Source organism: Lathamus discolor, chromosome 21 (assembly GCF_037157495.1).
Source record: "Lathamus discolor isolate bLatDis1 chromosome 21, bLatDis1.hap1, whole genome shotgun sequence".
Classification (NCBI taxonomy): domain Eukaryota; kingdom Metazoa; phylum Chordata; class Aves; order Psittaciformes; family Psittacidae; genus Lathamus; species Lathamus discolor.
The window spans coordinates 2,495,664-2,522,080 of record NC_088904.1 but is presented as its reverse complement, the minus strand read 5'-3'; the positions used below and the strand labels follow the sequence as shown (position 1 = coordinate 2,522,080).

The window sequence follows — 26,417 nt, the reverse complement described above, 5'->3', positions numbered from 1 at the left end:
CTCCTCGGGCTCTTCTCTGCCCCTGGGTCGAGGATGCACCAACAAGGTCCCAGCACCAAGTGGCCTCAGTCCTTGGCATCTCTGAGCACAGCCCTCTCTGTGCTGAGATCTGGCTGCCGTATCCTTGCAAGTCCTCACCAGAAGGAGGAAGTTTTTGTTCCCCTTTGAGCCAGATTCAGTTTATTTTCACCCATGTGCAGAAAAGACACCAGTTCCCAAGATGAAATCTAAGACACAGGAAGCAAAACAAAGGAGTAAGAGGAAACTTCTTGGCTGGGAAGAACCAAAGCCTTTGGTTTTGTTCTAGTGATAGCGAGTCTGGTCCTTTCTCTGCTGTGTTGGCTTGGAGGGCTCCCAGCCCTGATGAAAGCACAGAGAACTTTTCCTTGCAGAGCTTTTTCCCCCAAGTCCTTGATGTGTTTTTGGCACGCACGGCAATTCACAAAGATGAACGCAAGGAAGATGAAGGAGGGCACAAGCCTCTGTGCTCTTCACCCTGGCTGCTGCCGACATCCCTGCAGGGCCAGCACCACGCAGGTGCCCCTTGATGCCCATCGTCGCCCCAAGAGTTGATGGTGCCACAAAAAGCCACCTCTGCCAGGCTGAGCCCCCCATTTGGCACCTCCTGGCCACTGCCTTGCGGTGAGCACAAGGTACCTTTGCTCCTGTCCTTCCTTGGCTGCCTCTGAGTGATCCCCACCAGCCCGGGGAAGCTCATTGGTGGCCTCGGGGCATCCCAAGTCCTTCTCCTCACTGGGACCTGCTGCCATGTCACTAAACCAAGAGGGATAAAACAAGCGGGCAGCAGCCCCGGTGCTGGGCAGCAGCGTCCTACAGCACACAGCGTCCCACCACATCCTTGCTGTGGTCCCCAACCCTCATCGGAGCTCAACTCCCATCGTGGGGTGCTGGGATGGTGCCTCCATCCCTAGGGCATCACCTGAGTGGAGGAGCCCAAACCACCTCCAACCCCAGGGCACATTCAGAAGCTTTGCTGCCATGGCTGCAGGGCTCTGTGACAGTGACAGCCACGCTGTGCCTGGGCACACAGACACCCACCCCTTGTGCCAAGCACACCACAGGCATTAACTCAGCCCCAGAGCTGACTGGCTCCGTGTCTGGGTCTGTCCCTCTCCTGATGGGAGATGGGGTCCATGCCCTGGCAGGAGATGGGTGCGTTTCGGGGCTCTACAGCCCACATGGGATCCTCATCCCCAGCCAGCATGTCACTTAGGGGAACAGGCTTCCTATCGGACCAGTTCCCAGCATACAGCCACTGCCTATGGCAAGCAGAGCAGGGAATGCCACTGATGCCAGAGACATTTTGCCCACAGCCCCAGAGCCCAGCTCCAGCCCTTGGCTCACACTGACATCCCATACAACAGCTCGACCCATCCATCCCTTCCCTCACTCCTGCTGTGCTCCCGCTCCCCTGGACACACGCTCCACATGCGAGATCCTCTCCTAAATGTCCGAAATTGCAGGTACTCAACAAATACCGAGCTCTGCTCTGCTGTCACCGGGACCGATCCTGTACAAGCTCCTGAGGGTGCTTCAAGCGCTGACTCACATCAAAGAAACTTCCAAAAATAGTCCCCTCTCGCGCGCTGCTCTCCCTGTGCACACTGGAATGGCAGCACCGGGACAAGCCCCCGGGGCCCTGGATCCACTGGGCTGAGTGCTTCCTCATGGGCTGTGCCCATGGGCTGCCCCACGTCCCACCAAAAGGGTTAAAAGCCACCAAAAGTCCTACCTGGGGCTGGCCACCAGCGCTGCTCTGCCTCCAACCCCGGCTGGCCCCGGCTCTCTGGGGTAATATACAGCAACAGCTGCCCAACGGTGCCGGAGCAAAATAGCACCCAATCACCGGGAGGCCGAGCACCCACCCTGCTGCAGCCCCACAAAAGGCAGTTTAGCCCCAGGCACTGAGAGCAGGGGCTGCTTAGTGAGGCTGGGGGGGGATGCAGCTCTCGAGGGCATCTGGGGCATCACTTGTCCCTCTGAGCCCCCCTGGGGAGCACAAAGAAGGGAGAAGGGGCAGTTTGCTCCTCATCCTGGGTTAGAGACATGGGTGCTGGGGATGCAGAGGCTGAGCAGAAACCTGCCTGGCACGGTTAAGAAGGTGCAGCTGAGGAGGAGCAATCCCCTGGGATCAGCAACGCTGGTGGAAACCACCTTTTGCCGGTGGGTTTCTGCTCTCCGATCCCTCTGATTTCCCTGTGCTACCAGTTCCTACAGCCAAGTCCCCAGGAGTCCCACAGCCACAGGCACCTCTTGGGGACGCAGGGAAGGATGTGGTCCTCACTGCAGCTTCCCTGTCATGGGAGGTGGTGAGGAGGTGAAGCATCTCTCTTTTGGGGAGCTGGAAAGGACCACTGGGTGCAAGATTACCCAGATGGTCCTTACCCGTACCAGCCTGGCACATCGTGGAGGCATCCGGCTTATGGAGCATCTCTCTTATGGAGAGCCACTTCTGAAAGGCTTCAGGATTAAAAAAGCCCTGAATTTGTGACATTTCATGTCCGCAGTATTGCCATTTTCATTCAGCAGAGGTGTGAAAGGTCTCTGATTGCAAGATCTAAAGGAGCAATAAACTGGGCACTGGCATCCCCGAGGGGATGCAGCCTTTTCCCAGGGCTCTGGACAGCCGGTGGGACTGTGCCATGGTCCTGCTTTAAGACCATGCAGCAAATGAACTTGGGAGCAGTTGTCTGCTTTCCAGGGCAGGGATTCCCCCCCTTTGGCAGAGGCAGGACCCAGCACGCCATGAACCCTGCTGCAGTGTAAATAACATGCTGCAGAAGCTGAATGCAGATGGAGAGAGGGATGGAGCTGTAAACATGGCCCCCACACCATGCTAGGGCTGCAGACACACACGCCAAGGGGAGTTTTTTCCGAGTTCATTCCCACTCCAGTAAGGACAGGGCTGTTAACAGGCAAGGCATGCTTGCTTTATAGAGACGTAATGAAAGCAGATCATTAACAGGCCAAATAAAACCCCCCTCTTCTCCCAGTCAATCATGTTTCCCATGAGCTTGCAGGCTCTTAAGCTTTCTCCTGCCTCCCGTGGGTGAGCTGATCCTTCCGGGAAAGAACCTGGGTTTGAATGGAAAACATCTGCATGCACAGCGCTCAGGGAAAAAGTCCTCTCACTTGGTCCCTGCATGGGGCCACAGGACAGGGAGAGCTCCTCACCCTTTCCAGGACCTTTCAACATGCAGTTCCTGCAGTGGGGAAGGGCCAGAAGTCTTTTTGCCTCCACATGTTTAACTCTGAGCAGCTTCCTACCAAGCTGCAAAGCCTCCATCGGCCAATTTATCCCAGGCAGATGGAGGAAAGAGATTCCCAGAGGCAAATTCTTTCCTAATTCCTTCAACCCCCTCCCAAACCCAGGCTTCTCCCTTGCCCTGAGACTGATAAAAGCGTCTCTGGGATGGGGTTGGCTTGGAGAGGGGGAAACACGATCTGCTGTGAGACCAGGAGGGGAGAAAGCTGCTGGTGACGGATGGAGGCTCGGCTGCACATGGGCTGTGCTCTGTGTCCAGGCTAAATATTGACTCTCTGGCTTTGGCTTGATAACACGAATCTCTCTTTCCTGACTTCCCAGGCTGTCAGCTTGCCTTGGATACACAGGGATGCATCTGGCCACAGCGCACCAGCCACCCCCGACGCTCTGCCATGGCTTTGTGGCTTGCGGTCCACATGGACGGAGCTGTGCTTCAGCATCCCTTCATCCCCTTGCTTCTATGGCAACACTCATTTATCCTCCCACCAAGACATAATCTTCTTTCTCCCTGTCTTTAATAACTTGCAGCTAAAAGGCAATCATAAAGACATTAAATTAGTCACTGATTATTTTTGGCACAGGTTAGTTCTGGGGATGAATTTTGCTTTTCCCTGTGCAATTCCCAATCTCCCCAGAGTCCTTATTGCTATGGCAGCCCCAGCTCGACTCCATCTCCTCCTGCCACAGGTACAGGGGGAGGCAAAAGCTTAAGCTGGTTGTGCAGGTGGGTTTCTCACTGTCCTGGCTCTCAGCCCACCGACTCCCTGGCCTGGCTGTGGGTCTGCCCCCCGGATTTCATCCCTGGCTCCACCAGACCTGCTCAGATTCCCAAAGCCTGGGAATCAAAACCACGCTTCCGGGCCTTGAAGCTTTCATCTTCTAACCCCTCACATGGGCTGGGTTGGGTTTTTGATTTTAAAGATGAGAATTTGGATGTTACCTGCACAGCATAGGTTCTCTGGGCAAAGCCTTTCTCTGTAGGTTGGCCCCTGCTTCAGCAAGAGCCCCATCGCTTCCATGCTGGCATCAACCCTTCACAGTGCTGTGGGTAGCAGTGGGCACCAGCTCATCCAGTGCTACACAAGTGAGTTCCCCCCTTTCCTGCTGCCACAACGTGCTGCCTGGCAGCACCAGCACCAAACAAATACTGGAGATGCACGTGGCGCTCAGGCCAGGCATTGCACGGGCTTGTTGTAGATGCTTCATGTCTTGGAGCACTCCACCCTTCTCTTAGATGTGGTTGGAGGTTGCCACTGGGCTGAGATGCGATCGGAGAGGGGGAGCAGGGCTGGCGGCTGGATGAGAGGATCACAGAAACACCATTTCTCAGGGAAATGGGGTGAAAGAGCATCCAGATTCCTTGCAGGATCAAAACCTGAAAGGCACAAATGTCCCCATAGCAACCTGGCCACGTCCCAGCACTGACAACAATATTCTGCTGACCCAAATTTCCTCTTTCAGTTGGATCCAGCATACATCAGCTCTTCCCATCCTGAACGGTTGTGCAATGGTTGTGTGTTGAAACACAGCTGCTGCCTCCTTACCTCGAGGTAGCAGCACATCGGTGTCAACCAGAGAGATCATTTCCCCATGTGATTGCAAGAACCATAGAGCTTTACAGGTACGGGCATTACGAAGAAGTGATTAGGAAGTTACAGGAAGCGATGTCTTCTCTCTGCCAGCTGTGCTTCTCCTGTCAAATTAAGATCTATTATCACAGCAAACATTAGATACGTTGAGCTGAGCAATCTCCTTGTGGAGGTGCAACTAACTGAAAGCCTGGAGCACTTTGGAAGCTGGATGTTCCTGTGGCTTCACACCACCAGGCACTGCAGTGGGGCTGGGTAGAGCTGCCCATGTCAGAGGGGTTTGGAACTGGATGATCTCAAGGTCCTTTCCAACCCAAACAATCTGTGATTCTATGAAATAAGCTTCACAAAGAGCGGAAGAGGCAACAGAAAGGGTGTGGGACGCCCCTTCTGCCCTGCGTGTCCTTCCTTGCTGTGCCATCCGTGTGTGAGCTGGGATGAGCACGGCACAGGGATGGGCTGCAAGCAGCGATCCCCTCATGGGAAAGGCTCCAGCCCATGGCTCTCAGCACAGTCACTGGGATCACACATGGATGAGTAACACCCGTAACCCACCTCAGAACCCCAGCACCTCGCTGAGTCGTTGGCAGCACTGATCCCTCTATGATCTCTAGGTATTCAGAGCAGCTCTACATTAAAGCCAGAGCTGATCACACTTTAATCCACGTGTGACCTAAATACTCGGAGTTACAAATCTCGGAGGTTTTCACTCCCTTTGCCTGGCAGAAGGAGCAGCATTCAGGTCAGTGGAAACAGAAGATGCTGGATCCCATTAAATGCTACTTTAAATCTCGGCTGCTTTCAGTAATTGTTCCATGATCCATTTTCTCACAGCCCTGCACTGCTTAGGGCTAATCATCATTGTCTTTGAAGTTTTACAGCTGCTGGTACCTCCGAGGAGAATACAAGTACTTGACTGTGTTTGAACAGGACATTTCAAGCGAACAGTCCTTGGAAGTGCCATCTGGGAATGGGGAAATGTTTGCCCCTCAAAGGGCCACTGGTGGGGGTTGTTGCTCTATGAGTCTGAAACAGCCCCATGAGGGGAAACTGAGGCAAAAGGAGCTTAAGGGGGAAGTGAAGCTTTGGGTAAGGGATGCTGGAACAGCCTGGGGATAATATCACAGTGGTCACAATCTGTCCCTTTCTGGTTTTCCTGCAGGAGGGCAGTGGCTGGTTCATTAAAGCCTTTATCCTTCTTGCCTGAGACGTTTTGTTGCAGGCCAGGAGGAGTGTTGCTGTTGTAAATCCAAGGCAGCTTCTCTGAATCCATGGGGTTATGCTAGATTGATGAGGAAATTACGGAGCTGTGGCTCTTTGATATCAAAAGGGCCTGTGTTTGGGACTGATGCTCATTCACAGCTCGCTGCCATCACCAGAAGAAAACAAATGTCGTGGAAAAGCCAGGCTGCAATCACCAACTTGCCACGATTAATACAAGCTTAGGCAGAATTGCTGAATGAATGACACAGCAGAAGATTCAAGAAGGAGCCTTGAATGCACAGGGGCTCCTGCACACTTGGCTGGGGCAAGGTCTTTGAAGGGACTTGGACAGGAACCTCCACCTCCCGAGTTAAGCAATCATCCAGCCTGCAGCACTGCCCTGCTTTTTATGCTGTTTTCTCAGCCATACCACATGGGGATGTGAGCACTGGGGCTTGTCCTGACTCTTTTCCCTCCCAAAGAAACCAAACAACCTCCTTCTCCCTCCGGTTTCAGCAGCCTGTGCCATGTTTTGGGCCAGGACGGAGCCCTCCGTGATCACGCCTTGGATCACAGCAGCGGAGCTTGGCACAGATTGAATTAGTTCCCATGATCGTCTACGCCACCAGTCTGGTATTTCTTGGCAAAAAGGCACAAAGGAATGAAATGGGGCAGGTAGGTGCAGGGACACGCTCGGGAAATGGCAGCGTGCCGATGTTTGCTTGCGTGCGCAGCCGGCAAGGACTGAGGCAGGAGCCTGCAGGCTCCGGTAGTAACAGCTATTTCAAGTGGTGATGGAATTCCTAAAGAATGGCAACACTGGTGTGTGAGTGGGAAGAAGAGCAGGAGATGAGCGGCTCCACAGCCTTCTCCCAGCAGCAAGGTGCTCAGTGTCCCCGCCAGCCAAGCTGTACCCTTGCATCTGTGCGAGGTGTCCCTGTCCATGGCAGGGGGGTTGGAAGTAGATGATCTTGAGGTCCCTTCCAACCCTAACTATGCTATGATTCTATGATTCTATCTCTTGTCTAAGGGCTCCTCCAGTGACCGCTGAAGATGGTGTGACTTTGGTTGTACAACCCAACTAAGGGACCAGGGACTCGGATCCAGGTGTAGGCTCCATCCTAGGAAGAAGACCCCAGGCACAGCAGCTGGCAGGGATTTGCCTTGTCCTTTTCCAGCTCTGGGGCAGGGATTTGACTTTGAAGCGTGGCTGCCCTCGAGTGGTGTCTCGGGGGCAGGAGGGAAGCTCATTAAAGGGATGCAAACGCCTGGGAGACAGCTCCAAGACAAATGTTTAAACACGACTACCCATAGCTTCACCAGTTCCCCTCCCTCCTCCTCGCCCCACATGTGCCCAGCCTGCCTCTCATTGGGAGGCAGGAAAGCAAAGCCAGCTGAGCCCTTCTGCTCTGGGGTTTTTTTTTGTTCCAGTGAAATGCAAACAACAGCCTGAAAGAATTTCCTCCTCAAGCCCCACGTTAGGCCCCAAATTAGCCATTCAAAACCATGAGGGTTTTCTTCCCATAGGAAATGCTGCAGGAGTCTCAGCACCAGCAGCCCCCATCTCCAAACATGATGTTTGCTATGCTCAGGCCTCTCTGTATCTCAGGAAGGAGCCACATCTCATCACAACAGAGCATGGTGTCCAGGTCAGCCTCAGGACTCTGCAGTGACGCAGCCGATTCCATATTCTAGACATGCAGGTATTTTAACAGCAAAAGCAGGGAGAGCAGAAGACACTTTCCCTTCAGCTACCTCTGCCCCTCCACAGATGTGGGGTAGAAGAATCATCTCCATCCCTATTGGCCTCTTGCAGTGTTGGATGGACTCCACACCCTACTGGAAACCAGGTAGAACATGCACCTTTGAACAACCCACTGCTATTTTCCAACCCTGCATATTGCAACGGGGTGTTACAGAAATGCTGGTGGGGGCAAAGAAGCAACCCCCCCTGTTCCATGCCCACAGAAACAATCCACATCTGGGAGACCAACCACCCCCAAAGTGCTCTACAGTCACCGCTGGGCTCTTCTCTCCTACAGTCACCAGGACCAGAGACAGAAGCAGGTGATGAGCAAGAGAATGAGGAAGAAGCCTGGAGAAACCAATCAGCCCATTTGGAGTGTTTTGTACTCCTGTTTGTACCTCCTGTACTTGGAGGTGAATGAGCTCATTGGAGAAGCATCAAAGGCAGCAAAGCATCTCTGCAGGTGAATGAACAACAGAGCCAGGCTGAGAACTGCGGGACAAGCCGAGGCAGGTCGCGGCACAGGGCAGAGCCGGGGTTTGGTTTGGAGCTCTGGGCTGCCTCGTGGGAATTTCTTTTAAAGTCAGGCTGGGGAGGAGCTTTGGTGAGTAATTGCTCCACGGCAGGTCCAAGAAGTGAATAATTTTCCAAGAATAAAGGTTAAAAGCCTACAGACTCCAATGAAAGGTGCTCTATAAATAGGACTAAGTAGGCAGAGCAGTGGGAATAACGGGCAAAAAAAAACGATATTGAAAAGGGATGGAAATGATCTGACACCCACATTGGGATTGGACGTGTGTGGTTGTCCCTGCCAAGCAGATGCTTTACATAAGCTAACACTGCAAAGAGCTTTGGTTTGGTTTTGGTTTTTAAAACAACTTTTAGACACCCCCCGAGAAGACGTCTGAAACCATCCCACCCCAGTGATACACACTTGACTTGTCTCTGGACCACAGCATCGTGCTGGCGCGTGGCACAAGGCACCAGGACAGCAGCTGAAATTTGGTGTTGCTCAAACCATCCCATGGGATGACTTCTGCTGTGCCCAAGGAACCGGAGGAGCTTTCCTAGCAATTTCTGTCCTTTACCCCCCTCCCCACTACCCTTTAGGTTCTTGCTGGGGACAAGCAGGGTGCCTTGGGCAGGGTGTAGGAAGGAGAGATGGAGCCTTGCTGCTGACATGGGCATTGCATGAAGGAGTTCTGCCTGCCCATGCAGATGTGTGGACCTTCATCTCCCTATTCCACTCAAAAGACTCAAAACATCCATGCTGGGGACATTGATCCTTCCTTCCAGTTTACCTTTTGCTGGTCAGTGCTCTCTGTGGTTGTTAGTAAGAGGGGTGGGGTGCCAGACAGCATGATCATGTACACTGTGGTTCTTTAAAAAGCAATAACCTATTGCAATAAGAGGCATAAATGAATCATAGAGTCATTGAATGATTTGGACTGGAAGGGTCATTAAAGCTCCTCCAGCTCCAACCCCTGCCACGGGCAGGGACCCCTTCCACTGGAGCAGCTTGCTCCAAGCCCCTGTGTCCAACCTGGCCTTGAGCACTGCCAGGGATGGGGCAGCCACAGCTTCTCTGGGCACCCTGTGCCAGCGCCTCAGCACCCTCACAGGGAAAAGCTTCTCCCTAAGAGCTCATCTCAGTCTCCCCTCGGGCAGGTTCAAGCCATTCCCCTTGGCCTGTCCCTACAGGCCCTTGTCCCAAGCCCCTCTCCAGGTTTCCTGCAGCCCCTTTAGGCACTGGAGTTGCTCTCAGGTCTCCCCTTCAGGAGCCTTCTCTTCTCCAGGCTGCCCCAGCCCAGCTCCCTCAGCCTGGCTCCAGAGCAGAGCTGCTCCAGCCCTCGCAGCATCCCCATGGCCTCCTCTGGCCTTGTTCTAATGAGCTAACACTGCTCAGAGATCTTAGAGTCACTGTGGATGTAACTGTGCAAATGTCAGCTCAGGGTTTACGACAGCAAAAAGGCACCTTAGGGAGCTGCTGTGACTGGTGCAGAGTTGATGCTAGAAAAACTCATCCTGTGTTTGCAGGTATCCCCTGTGCACCCATATCTTGACTGCTGACAGCAGCTCAGGCCACCTCTGAAACGACACAGGTATGTGAGATGAAGGGCTGGGTGTGGGAGCAAACAGTGCATATGGCAGAGCTTCCACATGAGGAAAGATGGAAGCAGGAAAATGTCAGCTTGGAAGAGAGACAGAAACCTGAGAGAGCTCTGAAGAGAGAGAAGTTACTCTCCAATTCACAAAGCACAAAAACTGGGGTCCCAGATGTTAACTAGCAAGTGACAGGCTGAAAACCAGCAAAGGTCCAGACACATAAGGGAGTCATGGGCCTCACTGCCATGGGATGCAGTAGGTGACAAGTGAAGACGTGTGTTGGGAAAGGGTTTCAAAACCTGCCTGGAGGAAGGGTCCATGCTGTCAGGCTCGGGAGCAGTGGCGCTGCCTGCTCAGCCTGGCTGCACTCGCTGACTTGCAGTTGCAGGGAAGATGCAAATCCAGTAAAGTCAGATGGTTTACAGGAGCTTTGCAATTGTGTCCAAGGTTAGAAGTGGGGCCCAGATCTGCACATCAAAACAGATTTCCCATTAATTACTATGGTAAGGCTTTTCATAAAAGCATGAGGATTCATGAGGAACCTGTAATGTTTAATTAAAGGGGAGAAACTGATCCTGCTGGGAAAAACTTCCAGATCTCATGCCAAGCTCATCATTGACTTAATTTACAGGACAGAAGCAGGCCAGAAAAAGGCATAAGCAGTAAAGTCATGGAACTTTTGCCAGTTTGGGATACAATGGCTGTGCAAAGGGTGGTTTACAAATGAAATGAGATGAAGGTGGAGGTGTAGCAAGGAAACAGTGAGAGAACTCCCAGCAGCGCAGAACGGGAGGATCTAACCTATACTCTGCTCCAGCTGCTCTTCTTGCTACTGCCCCGGTTCCTGCCTTCTGGCATGAAGGTCACTGGTCTCACACAGCCATGAAATTTGCCATTAGCTTAAATTACAAGTGTCCTTCAGGCTTCTAACCCGGGATGTCAAACTGTCAAGGCTGCCATGCCCGTGACATAGACACAACTTCTGGTCTAACTCCAGCGAAACTGATAGAATTACTTTGCATTGATACCAGTGGCACCCCCCTGCTCCCACCCGCTGCCAGGGAGCCTTTCTCCAGTTGCCCTGGAGGGGCTCTGCCTTTCTTGCCCTGTGCAAGCCTCTCGGTGTAACCATGCCCGTGGCAGGATGCAATGTGTGCCCAAAAAGGGATTCTTGGTATTATTCATACGGAAAAAATGCTGTGGGATCGCTTCCCTTCATGTAACTGACTGGTCCCATGACCTCAGTTTCATGACTCTTGATTTCTGAGTGAAATCATTTCCAATACCGAGAAGGGAGAGGCTGCTGGGTTTGTGGGGAAGGCAGCGGGGAGGCGAGTGAGCAATTGCTTGCAAAAGAGATTGGCTTGGGAGCCACACCTAAGACGAGCTTGGCTCCAGCCCTCCCTCCCCACACCAGCTTTCCTGTGCCCTCTTAGCAACCATGAGCAAACCCAGTGAGTTAGGACCCTGAGCAATATTTAGGAGCCACAGAAACCTGTTGCTGGGGATGCCTTTGGTGGGGTGTCCATCAGTTCCCAAATACTGATGTGGAAAAGAAGGAGGGGAGGAATTCAGAGCTAAGAAGGGACAGGAGGTCACTGCAGAGTTACTGGAGTTCAGCTGCAGTTTCACAAATGCTTTGAATGTTGTTCCCTTCTGTCCTGGGCAGCCCTGGGCAGCAACAGAGAAAGCTGAAAGCTCAAAGTATTGGGGAAAAGAAGGAAACAAATAGCGGGGAATGACAGGAGAGGGGAATGAATAGAGGGGAATGACTCCTGATTGTATAAGTAGATGCTTCCAGCTCCCTTCGTTCTCTCAGTTACTGGAACAACCAGGATTTTGCAACAAACCTGAATTTGAGTACTAGAGAGTGAAAGGAACTGCAGTGGCATCAGGTGGCTCATGTCACATCCCTGAAGCATCTCACGGGCAGCCCCAGGCTGCAGTGCCACAGCTAAGTACCTGGGATGAAGCTTCTCCTGTGGAGCCAGGCTGAGAGAGCTGGGCTGGGGCAGCCTGGAGAAGGCTCCAAAGAGACCTTAGAGCAGATCCAGTGCCTGAAGGAGGTACAGAAAACCTGGAGAGGGGCTTTGGACAAGGGCCTGTAGGGATAGGCCAAGGGGAACGGCTTTAACCTGCCCGAGGGGAGACTGAGATGAGCTCTTAGGCAGAAGCTCTTCCCTGGGAGGGTGCTGAGGCGCTGGCACAGGGTGCCCAGAGAAGCTGTGGCTGCCCCATCCCTGGCAGTGCTCAAGGCCAGGTTGGACACAGGGGCTTGGAGCAAGCTGCTCCAGTGGAAGGGGTCCCTGCCTGTGGCAGGGGTTGGAGCTGGAGGAGCCTTAAGGTTCTTTCAATCCAAATCATTCCATGATTCTATGAAAACCAGCCTGCCTCCTGTTCCTCCCTCCTTGGGAAAAAGGCTCTCACCATGTTTCAGAATGACACCAGGTGCACAGGAGGGATTTCAAAGCAGAAGAAAACAAATCAAAAAGGCAAAAACACATGCAAAAAAGCCCAACCCAAGACTCTTGGGTGCAAAAAGCGTTGCCGGTGCCAGGAATACCTGTGCAAGGGGGATGTTTGGAGATAAGCACCAGCTCACACCACAGATGAGAGAAGATCAGCCTGTCAGGGCAGCCCTTTGCATTCCTGCAGTAGGATGGTGCTGAAGTGTACAGGCTGGAGATAATCATGCAGGAGGGTCTGGGGCAGAGCCACAGACTGAGCGAGGCCAAGCACTGAGCCTGGACCTGCTGTGGCTCTGACCAGGAGCAATCCCCCCACCTTGCATTGCAGCTTCCCTTTCTCTCAATAGAGGGAATGATATTTGCTGTGCACATAAAAAGAAATGTAATTAATTCGCTAAGTCTGGCTGTAGAAAGTCCTAGGTGAGTTTTCGGGAGAACTTTGCATTTTCGTGCAAGGTTTAACCCTAAATCCATCCACAACCATATAACAGTATCTTCCAGAGCTGTGTTCAGTTCAGCTTCCAAACAACAGGTTTTCCTGTTATCTCAAGATGTGATCCACTGATTTGCTACATCCCTCAATCAGAAATCCTCCTCGATACTCAGCCTAGAATTTCCATGTATTTAGCTTAATTCCCTTTGCAATACATCATCCATGCTGCTGCCTTCCTCCTCTGGGCACCCACCACTTGTGATTGGCAACAGCAGCAATTTCTCAGTTGACCTACAGCATCTGTTCCCATCTTCCCTGTTTTTCTGGGACAAATCCAGCACAGAGCCAGGTCCTGTGAAGGTTCCTGCCCTGAGCTTTCCCATCTCCATCCCCACAGTGTAGAGAACTGGAGGCAGCTGGTGGGGCTGGTGCATGCCTCACAGCACAGGGATCGGCTGGAGAAGGGAGCACAGGGGTAATGTAGAGCAGTGAGGCAAGGCAGGGTTTGCACAGGGAATTACAACAGTGAGCCCAGGCAGCCCTGCCTGCCAGTAAAAGCCTTTTCTTACACCTGAGAACATTATCACAATAAAGAAAATACAATGAGAATGAGAGCAGGAGCTAAAGAGGGAACCTGGGCAGCACTGGGAGTAGAGGGAGGGGTGAAATATAAAAAGAAGGAAATGAATCAAGGATATAAGTGAGCAAACGAGCCAGAAATTTTGGTTAAAAAAGGCAGGATCTAAAAAAGGCAAAGAAAGAAAGAAAAATGGAGCACCATGGCAAAGCAAATCCATGGGGAAAAGGCAGGAGCAGAGTGCCTGGTCAGCCCCAGCGGACAAGAGCTGTGGAGGGGATGAATGGATGGATGAATGGATGGATGGATGGATGGACGGATGGATGGATGGACGGATGGATGGACGGATGCACAGAGCTCCTGGGCAGGTTCATGGGATGACCACTGGCACCAGAGTGGTGCCCATGACCAGTGTGTCGCCCTGTGCCCGAGCATGTGCCCCATGTCCGTGCCCAGGGAAGTGCCCCTGCTGCAGCAGAGCTCACATCTGATGTGTGTTCGGGGCTGGACCGCAGCCCTCATGGGCAGGGGGACCAGCACCCTCTGCCACAGCCACCTCTCCCATCTGCTTTTGCTTGTGCCAGATGGAAAGGGGAGGGAGGGAGGGATGGGGGCTGGGGCTGCATCGCTGGGATGTCAGGGATTCATTTCTATTCTTTTCCCAGTGACATCTAAATGGCTGGTCCCAAAACGCTTGCTGATTGCTGTGTGTTTTTCCCAATGACACAAAGGCGAGAGGCTTTTGGAATAAATCATTTAGAGGCAGGGGAAAAAATATATACATATAAAGCAGCAGATCTGACCCCAAAGGCACATTCACCTCCTTCCTCTCACCCTCCCCATGAGAGTGTTTTGGATCTGCTCAAGTAAAAGGGGAGAGTGAGCAGGAGTAATTTTCCACGGATGCAGGGAACAATTGAGCCCCGCATGGTTTTCATCGTTAAAATGCTTCCCTCCAGCAGTTTATGTTCATCCCCACCAGACAAAGGCAATGTGCATGCAGAGACCAGTTTAGTCTTGCTCCACCCGCCGGTAGCGAGGAGCCGAGGTGCGGGGTGACAGGGAGGAGGAGTGGGGGATGAGATGCTAACGCCACGAGGTGGGACCCGCTCCAGCTCCTCTCCCTGCGCGGGCAGGGGATGGCTGAACCCGGCTCTGAGTCACCCTTACTCAGCCCCGGCACAGCCTCACCCCTGCCCAGGTACATGGGCTGGTTTGAGAGGGAAGAGGGGCACAGAGAAAGCAAGCACGATGGTTTAGGGGGAAGCACCCAGTGCTGCTGGTGTGGCATCATCATCTCTGCATGTGGACAGGAGGATGGGGGAGAAAGAAGGCCATGCCGCTTTGCAGTGGTGCTTGCTTCAGCCTTGTGCTGCCAGCCTGGCTTCTCCTGGGATCCAGCCCCTCCACTGACACAGCAGCTCCAACCTATGGACATGGGAGAGCACCTTCTCTATCTATCCATACATGCATTCACCCATCCATCCATCTATACAACCTCTGTGCGAACACCAGTCAGCAGTGGCACTGCACCCTGCAAGAGAGCTGAGGATGGATGCTGGTACCACGTTCATGCTGAGAGGCTTCAGAGGAGAGCAAGGGAACATGAGCATCTGCAGCACTGTCTCCCTGACAGCACAGCCCAAAGAGGGCTGAGCATGTCTGGAGGCATGAGACTGGGAGTGAAGCCTGAGCCCTAAAGCAGAGCAAGGCGATCCCCAAATGAAGCAAAGCCTCACCATGATGCTTTTTCCTCTTTGTCCTCAATTCCCTTCGCATCCCCACTCCTTTCAGATGGAAGAACATCCTTCAGTCACTGGCAAGGAGCTCCCTGGCTCTGAGCATCACCTGCATCCCCCCGGGAGGAAGGAGGACAGGGTCTGAGCCCCATATGTCCTGTACTCTGGTGTCAAACCTACCCACAGCTATGAAAAGAACAACTGCTTTTCATAGCACAGATATGCCCAAAATAAGAGCTCCAGGCTTCTGCAGCTACAAGAGGTTTTAAATGGCCATCTCTGGGACCTGCAGGAGAGCAGGGTGCAAGTTTGTGCCTGGCAGCTTTGCTGCTCTTGCACCTCAAGACACAGCATCATTTCTGAGCCCCGTTGGCACCTCTTCCCCGAGGGGTGCCCACCAAACCCACCATCCTCAGAAACCTGCCGCTCGCTGGTGGAGGCAGGGCTGAAGGGGCAATACCACCAGTCTTATGGGAACCATGTCAAGAGGACTCTAGCTCTGAGTGTGAAGAAAGACTTAAAGTGATCAGTTTTCACCCCTGCAAAAAAGTTTCTTAGTTCCTTACCAAAGATCAGCACACAGGAGCTAAACTGGGGCCCAGACTCCTGGTGGGAGATCTCTAAGCAACATTTTTGTGGTGCAGAGTAAGGTTTTGCCAAATTCCTTCCACCTACATACTACCGAGCCAGTGGTTTAGACCAGTGCTAGTTTGCAGCACTTTGCCAGACCACTGAAGAAGGTTTTCAACAGAACATCAAAACATAGACCCAAATGAATCACAGGATCCAGTCGTGATGCTCCAACAGCCCTTTTGTGAAGGCCCAAGCCCAAACCATCCTCATCGAATTACAACCCCCCAGGTAGATGTGCCAAGCTTTTTGCTCCCTGTTCTCCTTGAATGTGCATGCTTTTTAAGCTCCTTTCCAATATCCATCAAATACATTTATAAATAGTTGGGTTTTACCTAAGAGGTGATGGCACTTACGTGGTCATGGAGAGATGCTTTACATACATAGCTTGTGTGGGAAAGAGTCTGGATGGCTCCTTGACAAGAAGCATAACAAGGAGAAAGGCAGTTTCTACAGAAGATGATCTCAGGGAGCTTAGCCAAACAAAACAAAGGCCAGAAGGGGTAGGATTGCTACACATAAAAACACCCCAGAGAGAGCTGAGATGCCTATTTAAGCAGTAAGGACAATGCTGGCATGAAACCAACTGGGAAAAAAATCAGCTATGAGTAAATATAACTGGGATTAAAAAGGAGCTTCATAACTCTTAGAGCACTCAGCATGGGGGATGGCCTTGCAGGGGACACACTGGAGGCTGTGAGGATGGAGCACTGTACCTTTACAAACAGAATCCTAAGAGCACGCGTGGACAGCAGGTCTGTATTTGACTCAGAAGGTCTCTCCTGGCCCTATGCCTCCATCAGTAAAGACATCCTACAAGCCTCTGAAACTGGGAAGCTAAACCCAGCACCCAACATGCCCACAAAACTGTGTCAAGAGTTCTTGAAATCTTCCTAGATGAGAAGTCAATCCAAGAAGATACATGAGCTGACTTAAATTGTGTGTGCCTTGAGACTGGTAACTTTTCAAAGACCTATAATGAGCACGGATCTTGGAGAGCTGCAACAATAGCTTATTTTCAAGGAAAATTAAGAACAGCTTGTTTTTTCTAATCTTACAGTTTCCTCCAAACAAATGTGTCACAGCTGTTATACCTGGAGGTCATGGAAAAAAGGTCTCATTGGAACTGCTGTGAGAAGCGTTTTGGCTGAAGAGCTTGACTGTGTCCTGTATGAATACAATGAGAGACTGAAGAGAAACTGTCATCTTGCCCACAGAGACAGAAGGATGAATAGCAGTCATGAATTTAAGGGGAAAAGCACAAATACTTTGTAGGAGCAAAGACAGAAGAGTATTGGAAGAGATTGTCCAGGGAAATGTTGGCCTCTCTGTCACTGAAGGGTTAGGATTTCACAAACGGGTTAGAACCATCTGTCAGGAGTGATTCCTGAAAAGCTGATCCTTTCCTGGGGCAGCAACATGGGTTATATGGCCTTCTGCAAAGGCAACTAATACTAACTGTAATACAAAGCTCAGTACCAAGATGAAGATGACAGAAACTTCTTGACGGCTTATGTTTAAGGCTGGACAGAGAACTGCTGCTAGCTGTCAGCAGGAACCTCTACGTCTGCAAATGGAGACACCAGTCCTAAAGTAGCCCTGAATGTCCCAGGCCTGGCCTGTGGTGTCACAGCCTGAACTGGAACAGTAAAGGCTTAATCAAGCCTTATATATTATTAACTTTATTTGCATTGCTTTACATGTGAGGCTCAGGAAAGGCTCGTTGTTAAAATGCAGAGTTTTAGAAGGCCTGGGGACACAGAGTGGTGATCCAGTTGACCAAAGTTTCAGTGCCATCACACTGGTGTTGCTGGACAAAGACCCAAGCTGCAGTGATGCTGGTCAGAGGCCCAAGGTGGGGTTAATCAATCAGTGTCATCATGAGAATGATCAAATTTAAAAAATACAGCTTTGTATAAATTCATATCTTGTGGCCACCTCCAAAACAGTTCATGGGGAAAAGTATCCAGTTACCACAAGCAAGCGTTTTTCTGAACCCATTTAAAATCTTAAAACCACAATACATAAACCTAACAATAGCAAATGGCAAGACTTCAGGAATCCATTGAAAGAAAAGCCCGGTATAATAGAAAAGAGAATGAAACATAACTATCGCTGCCAAAGAATAATCTCCCATAAATATTTTTAAAGGCAAACAAGAGGATTATCAATGAGAGCTGAGACAGGATAAGGGCAGATAATTTAGGTTCAAAAGAACATATTCGGTATTTCAAAGGTACATCGAGGAGACTTTTAAAAGTGATATAACCCCCCAATCTATTTTCCATAGGACTCAAGGTGAGAGGAGGTAGCCTGAAGGGAGCAGAGCCGAGAGACCTCTTCAGCTCTCATCCCACCGCTGCCTCTGTACAGCCTGAGGCTGGTCCTTTATCCTGTCTCAGTTTCCTCATCCAGAAGTGATACAAGCAGCCTCCAAAGGGAGCAGGAGGGCTGCAAGGACTGAGAGGTGACATTGGAAGCTTAAATATGTAAAACACAGCTGCTATTTTCCCTGTCTAGTGAATACAAGTGGTCACAGGTATGGTGCAGGATCTGCAGCCGCACTCTAGTCTCTGCAGGGACCAGTTCCAATGTGGATGTTGTAGCCCATTAAGCTCGTGAATTGATTTAGCAGAACTCCAGAGCTGCTGTACTATGCACATTGTTCTGACAGCTGTTAAGGACTGACCTGCTGACTCTCACTGCTTCCTGCCACATCCTGTTCCTTGAAGGACAGCTGATTACCTTTTCCTCCCTAATGAGTTCAGTGAGTCTGAAGACAGGCTGAGGCTGCCCACTTGCATAGTGCATGATCTTTGGCTTCCTCCGCTGCCTGATCTCTGCCAGCAGTCAGAGATTGAAGATATGTCTGTGTGTGAAGCCAAACACGGAAACGTCACAGGGAACAAGGAACTGTGAGCTAAGAAATTAATGTGCTGTAGGACAAAAGTTCAAGGAAGCACCAGGAAGGCAGAGCACCACTGGAATCTGCAGTGCAATCTGAAAGGACATACCCGCTAGACAATCTGACCTGGGAACACTCTGACCCAAGGAAGAGCAAACATTTATATGGGGAGCAGATGTCTGGAGGAACAAAATAGTAGTTAAAATACTCCTCCTCCCTCTCCCCCCCAAACTTCAGAACTAGCTCTTAACTCCTGCCCAGCCAGTTTATTTCCTATAATCACAACTGCTCCCTTTCTTTGCACACCTCTGAAGCAGGTTTCCAGATCATCACCTGAAGAACTTGGTAGAAGTCATTGGAAGCAGGAAATCAAACTAACTAGGTCATCAGTCCAATCCTCAACAGTAATTTCAAGGTTTCTTGCCCTCCTTATACTACCTCTTTATCTTCTAGCACCTCAGACAATCTACTGGTCTTATTAAGAGTTATGAGCACACACTTAGCTCTGCATGGAAGTGTGCTCTTGCACTCCCCAAAGATTAGGCTGCCCTGCCTCGGCAGTGGGAAGCTCTGTGGGATTGCTGGGCTTACACACAGCAGGACATGCAGGAACCAACAGCTCCCCTAAAGCCTGGGACACTGGGACAGGCATTGAGATGCTCTTGGGAGCACTGCAGTAGAAGCGATGCTGCTTTGCACTGGCTCACACCAGAACTGAACCCTTCAAATCTCAGCTTCTTCTGGAGTTAATAACAAACAGGAGACAGGGTAAGTTAATGTGTACCTAAAGCAGCCTTAGGAAAACTGGAAAATTCTAGTAATGAAATAGAGCTGCCTTCATTTTAAAGCCTCCACTCCTAACTGTGTCGGCAGCTTGGTGGCTTATGTGACAGCAGTTTGCTGTTAATCCCTTCTAGATATCATGATAGTACTGTTTGTCTAGATTTCGGTTTGTCACGTACAATGCAAGCAGTGGGGACATGCCAAGGCCTGCACAGCTCATGGGTCCTCTCCCCATCCCAGGGCTTTTTCTGACTGAAGAGGCGCAGTGGGTGAACAGGTCAGAGTGGGTGTGCTGCAGGGGAAGCTTGTGCTGCCATTGCTCTACCAGCTGTGCGGGTTAAGGCTCCCCAGAGCTGTCAAGCTGCCACCTTTCACCAGCCTGAAATTAAAGAGTATTATTTAAATAAACAACCTGAGCTGCTAAGCTGGTCTGATGGCCTGCTCCAGCTCCACTCTCACTTGGAGGGATTGCTGATTATCTCAGTACACAGAGCCATGAGTAAATATTGGTTCAAACACAGATAACTCGTGGACAAAAGCACAAGGCTGCATGCAGCTCAAATAACCTGCAAAAGCAACGTCTGCCAGGCCTGGACCTCCCCATCCCTCTTACACACCCCGAGGGCTGCCCTGGCTGTTAGCACAGCTCTGTATGAGCTCTGCCAGGGACTGCGCTAAGCACTGAATCCACAGGGATTATACCCAAAATAAAGCAGCATGCAGCACAAACATACAGCTGGAAGAAACTCCACTTGCCCATTCTGCTGGTCAGAGGCCATTGTCGGGCTTGTTCTCAGCTACAACAAAGAGATGAACTGGTTCCCTTATTCTGTAAAGGACGAGTGTGGGATACAACTTATTGCAGGCTAAATAACCTTCCTTGCCCTCGAGGCTTGTTCATTTTATTTATGGCAAAATATGCTTGTTAATGCTCTTATCGCAGGAATGATCTAATCTGGGGTGGGAGGGGAAGTCTCCTTTGAATATATCCATTTTAATGAGCTGCTGGGCGAAATGTTTAGGCAGGCAAAACTGACTCTGAACTCGTTTCTGACAGAGCAGATTCTGCACAGGTCTTAACGTTCATCCTGCTGACATCTGTTTGTTTTGATAACATTTCCAAACGAAATGCGGAGTTACAAAAGCTGAGCTGTACTGTGCACTTCCTCGTCCCTAAGGTTGACTGATCCAAGCACAATAGGAACTGGGGGAAAATAAGCCACGCCGTCCAGCTGCCTTCCCAACACGGAGGCTGTGAAAGTGGCCCATCCTGCAAAGAAACATCAGATTGTGCTGAACGATTCTGTAGGAGAAAAGGGAAGCTAAGCAAAAAAGCAAAAAAAGATATAAATCTACCACACAAAGGCTCCAGCAAGCAAGGGAGGGAAACGGGTCAGCAGAGAAAGAAAATGTTCATGGAAGAACTCCAGAAAGCCACCGCATGCCAAAATGCCAATCACAATGTGACCACAGAGGGGTTTGGTTTTTCAGCACCCCACTGCTTTCACCCAGTGCTCAATCTCCCCTTGATGGCACTGAACCCTTTGCAAGAGCCTCCATCACCTCTTGTCAACTTGGGGAGGGAAGCAGAGGGAGAGGATGGAGATGTGAGCTGTATCGGGCCCAACGTAAATGAAACAGAAAATGGATTGTGGAAGCGAGGATGCTGCAATATCTCCTGCTATTGTTGTGTAACTACCTCAGCTTTCCTCATGACCATTTGTTTGTAACCCAAAGAAAAATCGATACAAAACCTAAGCCTGTGGAACATCATTCTTAAGCTACAGAACCGTAACAACACATTGCTCAGGCACACTTCTTTCCCCAGGACTCTCAAGGTGCCATCCTCTGACCGCATCTTGGGCCTTCTGCTGCTGGCTAACCCGCTTCCTACCTGACTATATTTCCTGTTCTTACTTCTGGCTTTCCCCTTTTCCTCCACATTATTTCTATATGGAAAGTGAACTGCAAAACATGATGAGTTCGATCCTGCAAATGTAAAGAAAACAACTCAGCACTTATCAGGTGACAAGCACGATGTTGGATTACACCCTTGAATCAGATAACAAGACTTTAAATCATTTTAAGCATCTGTTATCTCATCTGCAATCGATATACAGTCCTCTTCATGTCAGCTTGTTTTAAGTGAGAAAGCAGAGATCCAAAGTTTCTTTGGTAAGAAGTACAGACATTTGTTGGCCTGACAAAGTAGTAACTGCTTTCCTTTAGTTCAATATCTCACAAAGATCTTGGAAAAGAAATTCTTCCCTGTGCTAGTAAACATCTAAGAATTCCAGCTTAACTTGGCAGTGGCATGCAGGATGTCTTTCCAGCACAAGTGGGTCTGCAGAAAACCTGACCTTCAAATCAGATCATTCTCACTTGGGTGACAATGAAAACGAGTAGAGTTTTCCAGCTAGAAAAAGTGTTCTAATTACATGTCCCACAAAGATCAGAATAGATTCTAACACGCCAAACAGTGATTTTTTTTTGGTGAGGGGAGTTATTTAAAATTAGATAACTGGTAGTTAACTGTTACCTGTAAGGAAGGGAACCAAAAGCTCTAAGGAAGGAGATGGTTTGACATAAAAGCCCTGCTTTGCAATGCTTGTGGGTTTACGAAGTTTAGAAATACCACTGCCCAGTGTTTTGATAAAGGCCTCACAGACTTTTGATGTGCTTCATCTCCACACAGAGCTGACCAAGATGAACGTTTAAATTATTCTGGGACTAAAAGTGGCTACATTACAGAGTGGGGAAGTCATCACACACAGTGATTTCTGTGGAAACACATCAGGATGGACATCTCTGCTTCAGTTTCTGTTCGGTTTTGGTGCAGGGCTGCATCTCTAGATAACCCTTAAAACTGTAAGAACGAGTAGAGTCTTTCTGGAGAGGAAACAGAAAGAAGGGCCACGAGGATGATCAGGGGCTGGAGCACATCCCCTGTGGAGCCAGGCTGACAACATTGGGGCTGTTCACTCTGGAGAAGAGAAGCTGCGTGGAGACCTCAGAGCAGCTTCCAGTGTCTGAAGGGGGCTACAAGGATGCTGGAGAGGGACTCTTCATCAGGGACTGTAGTGATATGACAGGAGGTAATAGGTTCAAACTGAAAGAGGGGAAGTTCAGGTTGGATATAAGGAAGGAGTTCTTGACTGTGAGGGTGGTGAGGCACTAGGCCAGGTTGCCCAAAGAAGTGGCAAATGCTCCACCCCTGGCAGTGTTCAAGGCCAGGCTGGACAGAGCCTTGGGCGACATGGTCTAGTATGAGGTGTCCCTGCCCATGGCAGGGGGGTTGGAACTGGGTGACCTTAAGGTCCTGTCCAACCCTAACTATTCTACAATTCTATAAAAGGCAATTGGAACAACTTGATAGTCTGGCTCAACTGATTTATTATTATTATTTTTTACCATTTTGGGGGAGTTACTAAATGTGTAATGGTATGTAAGGACTGCACATACTTTAAAAGAGAGCTCATGTTTTTCTTTCTGTTGTACTTCCCTAGTCAGCAAATAAGAGACAGCTTAATTCCCATGATACTGCTAAATGCCATAAACATCAATTTCCACATTCAAGAAGAGCTATGACAGCATGATCCAGCCAAGCAGAAAATATACGGGGAGTTCTGCTACATGTCAAATATCTTTTTTTTTTCCCCATTCACCTCCACTGGAGCTTTGTTACTCCTCTAGAACGTGGACATTGGAGCCGTTTCATCGACACCTGCAGCAGCCCCCTTTCCAATTGCCTCCTCAGTGGCGGAAAAACACACAGAAGCACCAATATTTGCAGCTGTGCCATTTAGTTATGTTTTAATCAGCTAAACAACAGAACAGTTTATCTTTCCTTCTCAAAATAAAAGATGTGATACAACTACGGTATCAACGTGCAGGACTTCAGAACTGGCAAGTCTTATGAGTGTTTCAGGTCCTCTACATCTTTCTAAGCACTAGTTTCGTGTCATCTGATCACAAACACTTGCAAACCTGGAAACACACAATGAAGAGGAAGGACATTCAGTTTCATTAACCTGCCCATTTCTTGCTCTAACATCTGTTTACATCAGCCATCAGTTTTGAATTTGACTTCAACTTACTCCTGTGCTGCCATAAACTCTCCTTCCAGTCTTTCAGAGGATGAGATTCTCTGCCTCTGTGTTGAAAGCTGCTGTGCCACAACTGACACAGGCAAGCAGAAATTGATGCCCACACACCAGCTACTAGGGTTCACTGCCCAGTGTGAATCGAGCATTCACTCAGCCCTGGGACTGAGATGGGTCTGGACTACAGTCATAGAATGGGCTGAGCTGGAAGGGCCCTTAAAGTTCATCTAGTTTCAAGTCCCTTGCCATGGGCAGGGACACCTTCCACTAACCCAAGTTGGTCAAAACCCTGTCTGACCTAGCCTTAAATGTCAAACTAGGGATGCTGCTGGCGTAACTAAGACACTGACGCGTAGTTACTCCTGCCTACTGCCATGGATAGGGGAATTATGGCAAACCAGAGGTAAAAAAACCAGCTGGAGATGGCAACATCTCAAACTTCCTCAGCTGGTAATCCTGAAGTCGTGAGTCAGAGGCTTCTCTGCGAGGGTTTATGAATCACTGTCACTGCTAAACTGGAAGTTAGGCTATCTCAGCAAAACCACAGCTGGAACTAATCCCACACCATATTAAACACACAAAAGCAAAACAGGTTGATTGGGCTTTTTGCAGACTACAGAGCACCACAGCATCAGCTGGATCACTCGCTGTAAAATAGGATGATGGCCCATGGAGACAACAAGCATCCAAAGGGCAAAGCTGTTCCCAGTGCCACAGTAAAGAGGCAAGCAGCTGCAAGGGTAATCTCTAATGCAATTCCATTATAAGGAATTACAGTCAGATTACTACATGAATAATAAATGTCATTATTAGAAATAATGAAACAAAATGCTCAGGCAGTGCTTTCACTGACTAACACATTCATTCCCCCATCAGGAAAACCTTTCTAATACAACACCCAAACCATGAACTGCTAAATCTTCTCTGATGTGCTTCATTTGGTCCGGATATTCCTGAATTGCAGCTCTCCCATTGTTTCAAATCGGTCTCTGGGTAATGCACTAAATGGCAGCCAGCTTCCCCTCCATAAATCAACCACCAAATCTAGAGCGCGAGGTGAAAGCAAGCACTAATGTCTCAGTTATGTTGTGTTCTGGGAGCTAAGTGCATGTAGCTGCAGCAGGAAAGGGATTTTTCTCTCATACCTCTTACTTACCACAACTCCCAGACTAGCCACTGGCTGCTGGCCAGGCTCAGCTTCTCATTTAAGCTGTAGGAGAACAGAGAGGGTTTTCTTTCAGCAATACACTTTGTTCCATCATAGTCAATCAGAGCAGTTTCAGGACACAGAAGGTGGGTTGGGATTTAGACACTTATCCGTGTGCAAAGTGGAACCAATCAATGGACTCAGAGCTCCTGGATGGGAATATTTTAAAGCAAATACAAATGAGCAAGATAGTAAAAAAAAAATCCCTAAAATATAATCAAATGCCCAAATGCAGCAATGGCATCTGAAGGCAATAAAACAGGCGTGCCCAGCGCGGGTCGAATAAAGCAAACACAGCCATCTACATTGATTTGTTTCCTTTTTAGAAAGCCACTGTTTTGAAAATCACTACAACGGCTCCTTAGTGGTGTTCTTTGGCTCTACAAACGCCTTTTCCCACTTGATTTAGAAGGCGCACCTGACTGCAAACTCAATTCCCTATCATTTACACCATTATTTTGAGCTGTCTTTCCACACAGGATAAGCCGCGCTGTCTAGGATGCGCCCTGGCTTCTGTCATGTCCTTCTGACTTGGTTTTCAGGCTGAAATGGTCAGAAATGGTGAAGACAAAGCTCTCCTGTCACGGCAATTATAACCTGCTATACTCTATTTACCTTTTGTACACATCTGCTGCTTTTAAGATGGATTTTAGATTGATCCCCCAGCCCCAAAAGGATGAATCTGTGTTTTCATCACTATTATCCAAAAGAGAAGTGGAGCATCCAGCTTCCAAACTCCCATCCTTTCCTCCCGACTTTGCTCTTGCCATGGGGCTGTGGAAAGACCCAGCTGTGTTCCCAAGCCTTGGATTTGCCACATCCTTGCAGATGAAAAGCAGAGCGCTACGTTTTATCACAGCCCAACTTCTGCGCTGCGAACAGCCGGGATTTACTCGCTTCCCCGTGAAGGTACAACACAAAGCCCTTCTCCATTCCAAAGGCAACCACCAACCATTCCCCAGGCAACCAAAGCCCTACATTACTGCCCCAGCCAGCACAACACACAGGCCAGAGGGAAACTGCCCACTGCGAGCGGGGGCACGGCCACAGCCCAAACCCTGCACCCCAAACCCCAGCCACAACTTGGGGCCCTTCTTTTAGGGCCCCTCTCCAGTACTCGGGGGATCCTCCTGTTATTTCAGTCCAAGTTTCTCTCAGCATCTTGCCCACAAGCGCTCTGAGCGGCAGCTGGGAGGGGAGCGATGCCCCCTGCTCCCCACAGCAGGCCCCGCTGCTCTGAGACCTGACCGCCCCGCGGTGATGCCCAGACCCCGACCCCGACCCCGACCCCGACCCAGACCCAGACCCAGACCCAGACCCAGACCCAGACCCAGACCCAGACCCAGACCCAGACCCAGACCCAGACCCAGACCCCCCTCGGACCCTCCTGCCCCACTTCTCCCCGGCCACTGGCCCCACGCTTGCCCCGCGCATGCGCGAGGCCGGGGCCGGCCCAGCCCCTCCCTTCCCCCGCGGTTTACCTCAGCCGGGCGGGGCGCGGACGCGGGACTCGAACCGGCGGCTCCGAGGGGAAGTGAAGGCTGCGGCTCCGCGCCGAAGCCTCCGCGGCCGAGCCCCGCCAGGCCTCGCCCACCCACGGCGAGCGCAGCCAATCAGAGACCGCCATTCTCCCTCTTCTCT

General features: G+C 50.3%; 1 protein-coding gene across 11 annotated transcripts in view; it reads right to left on the bottom strand.

The window, feature by feature from the left end:
- The window catches only part of LOC136024362 (uncharacterized protein DDB_G0283697-like), a 29,940-nt gene extending 3,571 nt beyond the window's left edge, over positions 1–26,369 (bottom strand). For 2 of the 11 annotated variants that reach the window (XM_065699607.1, XM_065699618.1), the window contains exons 1-2: positions 26,258–26,369; positions 24,726–24,925 (exon numbers count right to left, since the gene is read on the bottom strand). The gene's annotated coding sequence lies outside the window, so the exon portion shown is untranslated. Of the gene's footprint in view, positions 1–10,234; positions 10,399–20,222; positions 20,737–21,360; positions 21,451–24,714; positions 24,926–25,391; positions 26,037–26,257 lie in introns of those variants that run through there. The other 9 variants (XM_065699614.1, XM_065699608.1, XM_065699610.1 and 6 more) reach the window with 9 other exon arrangements.
- Positions 26,370–26,417: the final 48 nt, after the last annotated feature.